We start from the raw sequence: 14,187 nt of genomic DNA, 5'->3' as shown, positions 1-14,187 counted from the left end.
AGAACAACAAAGGCTGCTAATGGAGAATGTTCATCGAAGTGAAGACGCTAAATGGGGAAATCAAGAAAATATATATGGCAAACAATGAAATCATATGTAATTCATAGAAAAAGATTAATTCTCTAAGAAAGAAAGAGATAACATTAGGACTTGGCAAAACAAAGAGGCAACTATGCAATATAGAGAAGATGAAAGTGAGACAGTGGTGGCATGAAGAAATGAATACCATGAAGAAATGAATACAAGCTATGAGATAACATTTCAATGTGTTATGTCTATTTTGCATCCATAATCTCCTTGCATGCCATTTTGTCTTCAGGTCTTTATTTCAACCGGAGTCCAAGATCGGTTCCAATGGTGCTAGGCATTATAACCATTTGGTTATTAAACATTAGCTAAACTATGGACTATTTAAGAAAAACAAAGTTAAAGTTGTATCTCTATTGCATGATTAAGAGACATGCATCATCGTTTTTTTTTTTCAATTTTCAGGCACACCTAATTTTTGGGCCATTAAGATCATTGGTAAAGTTATGCTGCTCGATTTTTCTCTTTACAAATTTTTTTAGTTAATTTTAGAATTCTTAAGATATAGAAATTTATATTAATTATTCATATAAATTTAAAAAATAAACCCTTATAGTTAAAGGTTGATTCTAATTTTTTTCAATTTTTGCAAAATTTTTAAAGTTTATTTACTATTTATCAAAATAAAATAAATAAATAAATGAAAATCACTAAAAATTATGAGAGTGAATTTGATAGCCCTACTGCATTCTTGGCTACCTTTGAAAGTTAAGAGAGGGTAATACAATAATCTAAGCATAGTAGCTACCATCTACATATGGCATCACAAAAGAGAGTTAGAGATCAATTGGCGAACGACCATGAGGCTGTTCTAGCAACCGGGCGACAATAGTGAGCAAACAGGCGGCACAAGTGGAGCATCAGGAAGTGATACTAGTTATACATGCCATGGATGCCGTAAAGGTTAGCAATGTTAATCAAGTTATGCATACATTGCATACGTGACCATAGAAAGTCAATAGGAAACCCTCTTAAGAAAAGCAATGAACAAAACATAGGGTTTACCCCTAAAGTGAACGAGAGCTGACATATACTGTATACAGAAGTGACACGCTCTAAGGACATGATCAATCTACAAAGGGAAAAAAGCCCAAAGCTTTGCAAAAAGCTTCAAACTTCTCAAGAGGCAATGCCTTTGTGAACAAATTTGCAAGGTTGTCTTGTGTCGGCACATAAGCCAAGCTGATCTTTCTTACTGAGAGTCTCTCCCTGACATAGTGATAATACACCTCAATGTGCTTTGTGCGAGTATGAAAAACTAGGTTCCTTGCAACTGCCAATGCGCTTGGACTATTAGAGCAGATGATGTTGGCACTTGGCAGTGTCCTGTCTAGCACCCAGAACAACCATAAAGCGTTTGAGCCATACAAACTCAATAGTAGCTATGAAGAATGCCCTATACTCAACTTCACAATTGGAAGTGACTTCAATAGGTTGCTTCTTGCTCAACCATAATATACATACACTGTCGAGCATGAAACAAAAACCACTTGTGGACACTCATGTGTCATAACAAGAGTCTGAAAAAGCATGCAAATTTGATGGCAATGATTCCACCTTGGGATAAAACAACCCAAGATGTAAAGTTCCACTCAAGTAGCGAAAGATCCTTATAACAACCTGTCAATGCTTAGACCATGGACTATGTGTAAATTTGTTGAACTATGAGACTGCAAACTGAATATCTGGCCTCGTATTGCATACATAAATAAGACATCAACAATAGTTTGATAACCAGTGACATCAACAATATCTCCAACATAATGAAGAATCAATTTCAAACCTATCTCCATTAGACTAGAAATAGGTTTGCAGTCCTTAAGTCCAAACTTACATTTAATAATGTTTCTATGTATCTTGCTTGGCAGAAAGCAATACCTTCAACACATTGCTTAAAATGTATGCTCAAGTAATGATGCAAAATCCCCAAGACTTTCATCTTGAAAGTGATATTCAATTCGATCAATGTATATCTCATGCAGACCAGTAATCAACAAATCATCTACATACAAAACGACAATGAGAAATACATCACCCTCATGTTTGACATACAAAGTGCTTGGACTATTACAATTGCTTGTTTAACCAAATGAGCGTTAGCTTTCTCATACCAAGCACGAGGAGACTGCTTCAACCCATGCAAAGCTTTCTTACATTTGTACACTTTATTTTCTTGTCCTTTCTTGACAAAACCGCGAGGCTACGTTACATATACTTATATATCACCATTCAAGAAAGCAATAACAATGTATGATTGATATAAATTCTATTTAAAATGAGCTGCCAATGCACATAGAAAATGAACAGTAGTCATGTAACAAGTGGGAGCAAAGGTCTCTTCATAGTAGTCAATGCCTTTCCACTATGCATTACCTTTTGCAACAAGTCTAGCCCTGCAATGATCCGAATCTCACCAGCCGACTTATGTTTCAACTTGTAAACCCACTTTGTACCGATGAAATTTTTACTAGGAGGCAAATCATGTAAAGTCCATGTGTCATTCTCTATAAGTGCATCATATTCTAAATGCATGGTAGCCATCCAATTTTTTGAATTTTGTGCTTCATTAAAAGAAAGAGATTTCTCTTCATCACACAAACTAGAAGCACCCATAGCATCACAATTTGATGCATATGATGCATGGCAAGAACTTGAGTGAGTATGACTAGACATACGTGCATCCACTTTACTATCACACAAACTATGCATCAACCATTTTAATATACATTTACCTCTTCATTCTCAGACCTTTACACATCAAGTACATCATGTACCTTATTGGGGTAAAGGTGATGTGTCTCTTACCCCGGCCAAATGCGCTAGAGGCGTCAAACCACCCATCACTTGTACACACACATTATTCTTTACTAGATAGAAGAATATAGGCCTCTCTCACATTGTGGTGAGTAGCATTACCCACATCCTATGTCTCCTAATTCTCTTGATACAGAGAAATGGTTCTTTTTGATCCTTGGTACATAAAGTGCATCAACAAGTGTAAAAGAACTGCCATTTGCAATAATTAGCTGAATCTTTCCAACTCCCTTGACCAAATAAGAGACATTGTTGACACAAGTGATCGTATTCGCATGAGGGACAGCCTCAAGAGAGGCAAACAAGTCATGGTGTGAAGGAATGTGATTTGTAGCATTCACTATCAAAGTATCAACACGTGAGTCTGCAACAATCGACATACATGCATCATGGATAGAAGGATCATAAGTACACACTGCACTAAATTCTCACTCTACATCTACATCAACAATCCAATCTCCATTTCCAGAATATTCTATAATTGTTGCACAAATAGTGGATCCAGACTCTTTCTTCTTGGCCTCTTTTGCCTTCAACTTAGGACATTGCTTTATCAAGTGGCCATTAGCCTTGCAATAATGAGAACACATTTTCTTCTTGCCTTTTTCACCAGAATTCCCAAACAAGTTGTTGCTAGCAGAATCATTAGATACAAGTGATCTACTACTTATTGAAGAATCATGAAAAGTGGCTGCATTGCTATTACCACCTTTTCTTTAAGCAGCAGCAAAAGCCCGCTCAATTGTACGCTGTTTAGCCCTATTATTTCTTGAAAGTGACTCCTCCAACAATAATGTGCAACTGTTAAACTTGGGATCATGATCACTCAATATATTGTTGGGCAGCTCGTATAGTCGTTGTATAGATTGTCAACAAATAATTTTACTAACTTTGCAGTTTTAATTGTGGACTTGGTTTGAAGGATTTTGCAAAGTTTAGTCAACCAATTTACTACCATCCATACCGATTCATGACCTCGTATAAGGTTGGTAAACCCACAATAAAATCCATAGAGATACTTTCTCATTTACCATTGGGGATCTCAAAAGGATGCAAAGAGAATTCCTACTTATAGGTGCTCTGATTTATTAACTTGACATTTTTTGCAATGTAAGACATAGTCTTGAACATACCCGTATAAACTTGGCCAATAAAATTGGCACTGTACGAGTGCATAAGTTCTCTTTATGCTTGGGCGTCTTGCACTGGGAATGTCATGACATTCATATAGAATTGGTACCAAATGTCGGCATCTGTCGATACATAAACTCTTCCCTTGTGAGGTAGCTACCTATCATCTATGGAAAAATTCTTCCATCTCTGTAGCTCATCACTCAAAAGAGGAGAACTGGATGTGGAGGAAAAATACACGCTACTGCATTGAAGCGAGAATGATCCCTCATTTTCATGGTCCCTCATTTTCACATGGCTCCACACTTTGAAGTATGTTTCACCATGCTCATATTTTCCCTTTAAAGATTCCAAAAACTCACATTGAAGCTCTGTAAAAAGATGAGAGTCGACTAAGAGCATCAACTACCACATTGCATCATCCTTTATGATACCGAAGCTTTGCATCATACTCTTGAAGAATCTCAATCCACTTGGCCTTTTGACCCTTCAAATCTGTTTGTTGTGTAAACCATTTTATACTTTCATAATCAAATAAAATCTCAAACTGAGTCCCATACAAATAATGTCGCCACGTGTCTAATGGAGACACTCTTGCATAGAGTTCTCTTTTGTAAACATAATAATTTTATTGTGTAGAATCAAGTTTCTTGTTTTCAAATGCAAAAGTCTTCCATCTTGTAGAAGGATTACTCCAACAACACAATTACTAGCATCCATTTCAAACATAAATGGTTTCAGAGGGTCTACACTATCTAAAATAGGAGTTGTAGCTAATGCGATCTTGAGAGCATCGAAACTTTGCTATTGAGCCTCTCCTTCCCACTAAAAGGTTTTCCCCTTGGCTTTAGTTGGTCCGTCATAGGAACAATAGTATGAGTATAGTCTTCAACGAAATGTCGATAAAATCTACAAATCCCAAGAAAATCTGAAGTTCTTCTAGATTTTTTGCAAAAGGCCATCTCCAATTGGCATCCACTTTGGATTTATCTATATGACGTCCAAAAACTGAAATTACATGCCCCAAATAGTGAGTTTCCTCCTTGAGGAAATCACACTTGAATTCCATGGCATACAACTTATTTTGCTATAGCAATTCAAATACGTACTTCAGATGTTTTTAGTGCTCCTCATCAAAGGAACTATACACTAGGACTTCATGGAGGAAAATAATAACAAACTTGCCCATATAAGTTTCAAGAAACTGCCTATAAGCATCATGAAAATAGTTGGTGCATTGGTAAACCCAAAGTGCATAACCAAAAGCTCGTAGTGTCCAAACCTTGTTTGAAAGCAATTATGGGTGTATCAAAAAGTCTAATGCATACTTGATGATACCCTAACCGCAAATCTATCTTCATAAACATATGAGCATGGATGAGTTTATCAAATAACTTATCCACTTTGGGCAACTGATACTTGTTCTTAACAAGAACCGCGTTCAGGACACGATAACTACACACATATGCATACTACCGTTCTTTTTCCTCACCAACAACATGGGAGAGGCCCATGTCAATGTTCCACCTCAATAGCATCAAAATGACTGAGGTTGGCAGGCTTCTCATTCTGTAGGGTGGTATACTAACGGGCTTACTGCCTGCAACCACGTCTATGTCGTGTTGCACAATAAGTGTTGAGGGTAACCCTGGTGGAAAATCATCTGGAAACACATCCTTGTATTCCATTAATAACTCTTTTGATTTACTAGCAACATTTTCTGGCTTTGGTGATAGATAAGTAGCATGATGGAACAGAAGAATGCGGCATAATTTGAGAAATTGTCATTTAAATTTGACAAAAAATTGACACAATAAGTAATACAAAAATAATTTTTCTATTTCATTTTGAGAAGAGAGCTTCATAAGCTCAATTGTAAAATAAGTGGCGAGGAAGGAACAACTTTCTCCTCCAATAACAACATGTGCATATCATTGGATTCAAACATCAAACTACTATGCTCATATCTATGCTTTACTTATGACCTTGAGGTTCGTAGGCTTCTCATTCTATAGGGTGGTATACTAACGGGCTTACTGCCTGCAACCACGTCTATGTCGTGTTGCACAATAGGTGTTGAGGGTAACCCTGGTGGAAAATCATCTGGAAACACATCCTTGTATTCCATTAATAACTCTTTTGATTTACTAGCAACATTTTCTGGCTTTGGTGATAGATAAGTAGCATGATGGAAGAGAAGAATGCGGCATAATTTGAGAAATTGTCATTTAAATTTGACAAAAAATTGACACAATAAGTAATACAAAAATAATTTTTCTATTTCATTTTGAGAAGAGACCTTCATAAGCTCAATTGTAAAATAAGTGGCGAGGAAGGAACAACTTTCTCCTCCAATAACAGCATGTGCATATCATTGGATTCAAACATCAAACTACTATGCTCATATCTATGCTTTAATGATGACCTTGATCGATATAACCACTCTTGACTAAGTGCCACATCCACCCAATCCATACTCATGACTTGGAATTTAAGGCGTGTGATACCCTTGAATCTCGAGTGGTACATCCTTTACTTGTGTATCCCACACCTCGGCATCATGGCCGTTAATCATCGCTACCTTATAGTGGTGGAAACTAGGTTATTTGGGATAAATTTTGCCATTTCACTAACTTATAGTTAATGAAATTCTATGAAGCACCATCGTCTACGAAGATTCTCACCTTGTGACCTTGGATTAACCCATGCCTGTATTCAAGCTCAGGTAGACCAAAGGTCAATTTCGACATTGTGTGATATAGCACTCGTGCACCACTTCGATGTGTGTTACTTCCACATTGGAAAAGTGAGAAGAGGACTCAAGAGTAGCAACTGCACCATGTGCACCGCTTTCTCTTTACCTTAGATGGCAGATTTTCCCTTGGGACAATTGTTTTTTTTTGTGTCCACTCCCTAAACAGTTGAAACATAGCTTTTAATTCTTTTCTTTCTCAAACTCTTCACTAGACAGATGGCCCCTTGGGCTTCTTGGACGCATTAGATGAAGCTACTATAAATTTTCTCTTATTATGTCCACACGGTGTTCGTGCATTTGCATATGCAGTGTTATGCATGTGAGTGCTATGCCATGCTTTTTCATGGGGATCATCATGTGTATGTGCCTGCATCATAGCTTCTCAAGCGTCTTGGGATCCTGGATTTTAACACGTTTCTTAAGCTTTGGTATTAACCCACGGATGAGCCCCACACACTTGTGAAAAGGTGCCTAGACCCTTCAGCTTGAGAATCACATCATGATCCTGCAAGATATACTCTAATAGTGTCTTATGCTGACACATAGAGCACTTGTCCCACTATAGACCAAATTTTATCCACTTTCCTTTTGAACACATCCTTGAAGGCTACCCATGCCTATTGCATGATGCTCTTCTCCTTGAGCAACATCCACCAAAGTTTTAGGCCTTACCCTTTAGTGTTAGACTTGTTTGCAATGCCTTGACTGTATCTGGAGTGCGTTTAAGGTCATGAATACCATCCGATTTGCTCAAGAATATATTCACAACATCTTTGTTGCGTTCCTTTTTCTCTTCTTGAAAAATTGGTGGCTTGGTATTCTTTAACAGGTCATCCATTTGTTTTTGAGAGAGAAGGTGCAACCCCTCTAGATTGGAGCCTTGCTCCTACAAACCAAGGGTACTCCCGCTAGGCACGGGGGTCGTAAAAACCCTAGTCTCCTCATGAATTCGACCCTTAGTTGACTGTTGCATGAATGACACAAGCATATCAGACATCTTAGTGACATTTGCATTCAACTCTACAAAATTGGAATGTAAAATAGTAATGCGTGTTTGTAATGCCCTAAATTCTTGAATGTTAAGAAATTCACTGCTATCATCATTTGGTCCAGGTGCTGTGCGGGAACCCTTGAGGACAGTGACTGATCGCAGGGATGTAGCACGAAAAACTGGTGTAGGGTTCTCAAAATTAAAAGTATGCTACATGTCAACATCGAATCCACGGCATAACATGTTGTGCTAGAAGAAAACATGAGTACCTTCTTGTTGCAAAAAATGCATGGCAAAACTAAAGAGTAATCGTCTATAAGAACCACAAGAGAAACAATTAGCCATACTATATCAAAGTCATCAATTTGTAATAAAGTACCAATTTTGCTATAAACCAATTTTTTTTTTGAGCAAATGTCGTTTGTGCTGATTACCATGCTTGCAAAATCTGGCCCAAATTCTTCTACTCTCCACAAATTTCACGAGTTATGGGAGGGGGTGTACCTGTGTGGGCACGCTCCCTTAGGGGATTTTAAAGTCAAAATGGGTCCCTCTTAGGTGGCCAAGTTTGAACCATGGAGCTCCAAACGATGGAGGGCGCACATAGCGACTCAGGGAGAGAGAGAATCTATCATCGTGCTCAAACCAAGGGTTGATGGAAGATGGCCATGAAGCAAACTTTTCTCCACACGTTGATCCACACCCATAGAGTGTAAGAGCTTGCAAATCCATAGAGATTCCCGTCAACCCAATCCTTCCCCCAAGGGACCGTTTCCACCAATGCTTGATAGAGAACAACTTTGTCTTCTTCTCCACGGCTCTCCACATGCAAAACTTTGCTTAGAATAGACCATTCCTAGCTAAGAATAGCTATGATACCAATGTGAGACTAGGGTGTCTGAAACTTGTCTTTTTTCCTAGCCTTTTGTCCTTAAATAGGAAAACCACTGAGCTTGGTTCATATTGGCCCTTGGCCTCTAGACCCTTGGCTTGACAGATTCCCATAATATAACAATATTGCTCTAGGTTTGAGCACATTGTCATTGTCAAGCTTTGCACTTGTCCGTAGCCCTATAAATTTTACATTAACAACCATAGTTGACTAAATGAAAGCAAAGTGAACCTTGCCTTATCTGGTTTATGGAATCCCTTAGGAAAGACATTTGGGCATGTGTTATGCAACAACATGTGTACCTATCCTTAAGTTTTTGGACAAAGTAGGACTTAAGATTCATGAAAGATCATTGCTAAATACTCACATTTGGATGACCCGTTTGAAATTGAAGGAGAAATTCTACCTGTTGAAAACATACAAAGCTTAGTTGACCCACTTGCCTAAGCGCAATGTAACTAGAAAATAAAAATGATCACACCTAGTTTCTATCATGCACTAGAATTTGCCTGCATGTGAAAGTTGGGCAATAGATTTATGTATACTTATAGCTACCACACTTCAAAATACCATCACTTGAGTACATGAAGCTAGCACTTTGTATGCAGTTCAATGAGTTCATAAGGTAGCTACCCTTCTTTAGAATAGAGCGACTTAAAACTCTTATTTAATTTGCTCCAGTATGAGGTGGCTAGATGTAGGATCAATAAAAGTACCGATGTTTGGTTTCTACCACCATATGGCACCCAACCTCAATTCAAGTGAAGTGATAACTACCTATTTGGTAGCTACCTTTCGGGTAGCTACCTTTTTTTTAATGAACGTATATGGTAGCTATTATACATGGAATACGTATAATGTAGCTACCTTTTTTATTGTTACCTTTCTATTATCTATGTATCTGATAGCTACCTATATGGGAAACCTCTCTGGTAGGTACTTATCCCGCTATTTGGTAACTACCTATCTAGTATTGACATTCAAGGCTTGCTGATTATTCAATGATTCCTTATATGGTAGCCACCCCCTAGGGGTCAACTTGTAAGTGATTGTAGTCTTAGTGAGGTAGCTATCTTATTGAAACTACAATCATAAATTGACCCCTAGGGGGTGGCTACAATATAAGGGTTGGTCACATAACAAGAAAGGAAGAAATTGGCCAAAAAGCTAGCTACCTATCTGGTAGCTACATCATTTTAAACTAGAACCACTTACAAGCTCAACCGTAGGGGTAGCTACCATGTGAAGAAGCTAGCAAGGAATAGGTTACATACTGTGCAAGCAAGGAACCAACCAAAAGGCTAGCTACCTAAGTGACTGCTGTAGTGCCAATGAAAAGGGTAGGCATCCATTGTCTTGGTAGCTATCCCCCACAAATAAAGTGGTAGCTACTAAGAAAGGTAGATATAGAAGGTAGAAACCTAGGTTATACTTGTCATGTAATAGGGGAAGATAGCTTTCCTGTGTCCTAGAGAGCTCTAATCCCACCATAAGGAAAGAATTTCTTGATGTATGAGAATAGAAGGGGCCGGATTCCACCACAAATTTGATAACATATGGTGTTTTGGAAGATAATGGAAGTGGACAATAAACACTGAACTCTATATTGAAGTACTTGTATTTGATTGTGAAAATACTTATGTGAATATATCATTCATGTTAGATAGTTTAACTTGTATTTAACTTTAAGCTCTAAATATCTAGCAGTCAGATACAAGACAACTTCTTTTGGGTGAGTTGACAACTTCTTTTGGGTGAGATGATTTACATTTTGAAGGGTAGGATTGTGTGATTTATTTTATGTTTCTATCTAGTAGGTTGGACAAATGCTTCACTTAAGCGATATCTTTGTAAGATACCCTCTTTTATAGAATCCTATCTTCCATGGCCTATTATTTGGAGGAATGAAGGTCTCTTGAACACAAGACCTTGCGCATGCTAAGCATCATCTAGGGTAAGCCAATCGAGCAAGGCGGACACAGTGTCAGCAATGCGACAAGTTGCAAACAAAAAAAAAAATCCCCTAGCTGTCCCCTCTCTCTCTCTCTCTCTCTCTCTCTCTCACTCTCACACACACACACACACACACACACACACACACACACACACACACACACACACACACACACACACACACACACACACACACACACAAATCCAGAGACATGTTCTAAACAAGTTATAGTGGTCCGCTTTTTCTTTATGGTGATAACCGTACCAAACTCCTGATATGAGGGGCTCTTTTGAGATGATCTTTTGTCAGGCATGATTTGGTAGCCAAACTATTTGGATATGAAGGGTGGGTTTTTGTAAATGGTTGATATGGATAACTTGCATTTTTTACCTATCAATATAAGGGTACCCAATTTGTACTAATTTAGTCTCCAGACTTTAAGTTTTTGACCTTATGTGAGGGTCTCTCATGCGATGGTCACGATTGGTTATTTAAACCTTGCCCATAACACAAACAAGAGGTAGTGTAATTGTTTATTTGATGCTATGTTTAGATAAGGATGTTTTGAGGCTTGATGCAAGGTGGGATTGCTGTACAATACAAAGCTTTGACATAGGCCACCAGACTTGAGTTCAAGATACTATTTGTGATTCATATAATACATTAAGATTACATTGTACTTGATTTTGCTAGGTTGATAGTTTTGTTATAATCCTTGACACTGATAAAAAGAGGGACGGGTCGTTAACATCTGTCTTCCCGAGTAAATGCCAAATACTGATAGGATTTTTCTTTTTCTTGGATGGTGGTAGGTAAGAGGTTGCTTCCTTGGGATTATGACAACAAAAACAACAATAACAAAATATCATCCATTGTTCGGTTGTTTTTTGTGATCGATAGATAGCCCTTGTATACACTTTCATATTTTACATATTCACAAATAATACAATTTGTGCCAAATGTCAAGTTTAAATGTAGCTGCAGTCTTATCTCTATCAATGTAAAGTTTACTTCTTATTTACTGGAGGCATATTTTTCGGTCATTATGTACAAATTGTCTAGTCTCTAGTCCCATTGTGTGGTTCAATAGTTTGTGAAATCAAAATTTTTATTAGATAATCAATCTTAAACACACACATACTTGTTTCTAGCTAGCCTTTGGTCATAATAGCACTATACAATGGGCCTAGAACAACTATATATATTTTCACTTGACCTACCTAATCCAAGAGGATGGGTTGGGGCCACATCTCCTTATCTAGTCAAGCACATATAGCATAGAGTTTCTCACCATAGACTGGAAGTTGGTCAAAGACAGCCTATCCCTCTTGCACTTTTTTTTCCTACCTAGTGCAAAAAAGATGGATTAGGACCTTTAGATCTATAATATGGTTAACAGAATATATAACCAATATGTTGTAGAATCTAACCTTTTTAAATATGTTTAGTATGCATACACAAATTTGTAAAAATACATATATAATTGGTAGTGGTTTTTTTATCATTGATTGCCTCTGAGGATATCAACCTAATATATAGTGTTTTTTAGGATACTGGATGCTTCTAAACAATAGAAACTATTTTCTTGAACATAGATCAATTTAGCTATGGAAAACAATGGTAAGCGATTTTCTAATACTCAGTACTTTCTACTACTTCTTCCTCAATAACCTTCCCTCCCTCTCTATCAACTGATGTCTCTTTATTTGGGATTTCCCTATCAACTCCTTCATTGGTTCTCTGTACGATAGAACCGTGCCTCTTGGCACGTCAGGCACTTCTTTTGGACATGTTCTCCTAGATGTGAGTATCCTTTGGCATTTGGATGCTTGCAGGGTCTCTTCCGGCATACTGCTCCATGGTGGCTCTTTTGCCTTGCCTCTACTTGGTAGAGCCTCTTCCTTGCTTCTGCTTGGTCCTGTGGCTCCTCCACTTGTAGTTTGGATGTACCTATACACTACTTACACAGTGAAGACCTCATGGATGTTACTTGCTTTGCTGGTCTACTCCGAGTCTATGATTTCTACAACAACGGTCATTCTTCCTGATGCATCCTCTAAGCCATCCTTAACCTCACCACATTCCATTACTCTCACAGGGGGGGAGTTCTCCTATGTCGCATGTCTTCAGGACTTGCACTTGCAGACTCTCTCTTGGATTTTTTTTTCAGACCCCGGTGGTGGATGTGCTCCCACAGATTGAGTTTTCCTAGGATCTCCTTTGACTCTTTTGTTCGATATTGTGTGTCTTCCATGAAACAACAGATCATATTGTAGCTTATTTATACCATTGAGAGGAGACTCCTCTCCCGAAGATTGCACATACTACGATCTCTACATGGATGGATTGCTTCTCTTGTCATCTTGTCTAGTATGGTGGACGATGCCTTCCCTATTCAGCCTCTTCTTCCGACTCTTCCTCCTTCTTCTGCTAGAGCTTCTTTGACTTGGATATGCTATCGGTTTCCCACCTCGACAGGTTCCTCTCCTCGTGGTTAGAGTGTTCCTCTTCAAGGTGGTCCCCATGTCTTATCTCCTACTACTACATTGGGCTCCTCCATCCCAGTGGTGATCATCACCAATGGGATCTCTACATGGATGGATTGCTTCTCCTGTCATCTTGTCTAGTATGGTGGACGATGCCTTCCCTATTAAGCCTCTTCTTCCTACTCTTCCTCCTTATTCTGCTAGAGCTTCTTTGACTTCGATATGCTATCAATTTCCCACCTCGATAGGTTCCTCTCCTCGTGGTTAGAGTGTTCCTCTTCAAGGTGGTCCGCATGTCTTATCTCCTACTGCTACACATGGCTCCTCCATCCCAGTGGTGATCATCACCAATGGGTTGTTGGACGCTCATCTCAGGTTACTTCCTCATATAAATCCTCTTCAACGACTTATTTCGTAGCTTGCCACTCCATCAGCTTCCTTGTGCGACTTGATCAGAATTTCCTCACCCTTGGTCATCATCACATTGGTGCTGTATGGATTGTCGTGCTATTTGGCTAGCGCTCCTCATCCCTTTCTCTCGGGATTTACATCTTCTCCAGATTTACCAGGTGTGTTGCATTCTCCTCAACAGCTTCTCCGCATCTGTTGTTGAGGGGGGTGTTAGATTCTTCATCTCCACATGCTTCGCACACTGTCTACAAGCTTCACACACATCACGTGCACTGGCCCTTGGTTGTGGGTTGGCCACTCGTACACTTGTTGGACATGGATCTCAAGCACACTTAGGGTTGTTTAGCACATTTTCCACTTTAGACCTGTTTTGGTCACATATTCCCCCACTTATATTGGAGGGTCATATTTTTAGGTCATTGGGCTATATTGAGGATTATTGCCCAACCAGCCCCTATTCTTTACATAGGAGGGGGGCACCCTCATAGCCTTGTCTCATCATCATGTAGAGTTTTCCATCTGGAGTTATTGGGTTGCCAGCCTTTCCACCATTTGTTTTCTGTCATGTCTCTTCTCTTTCTCTCTCTCACCTTCCGCTGCACACTCTGACACCACTTTGTCTGAGCGTGGTAAAGAGACTTCATTATGAATTTGATGACCCACCTA

Source organism: Adiantum capillus-veneris, chromosome 18, assembly GCF_014529385.1.
Source record: "Adiantum capillus-veneris isolate H3 chromosome 18, ASM1452938v2, whole genome shotgun sequence".
NCBI classification, from domain to species: Eukaryota; Viridiplantae; Streptophyta; class Polypodiopsida; order Polypodiales; family Pteridaceae; genus Adiantum; species Adiantum capillus-veneris.
This window is presented reverse-complemented; position numbering follows the sequence as displayed.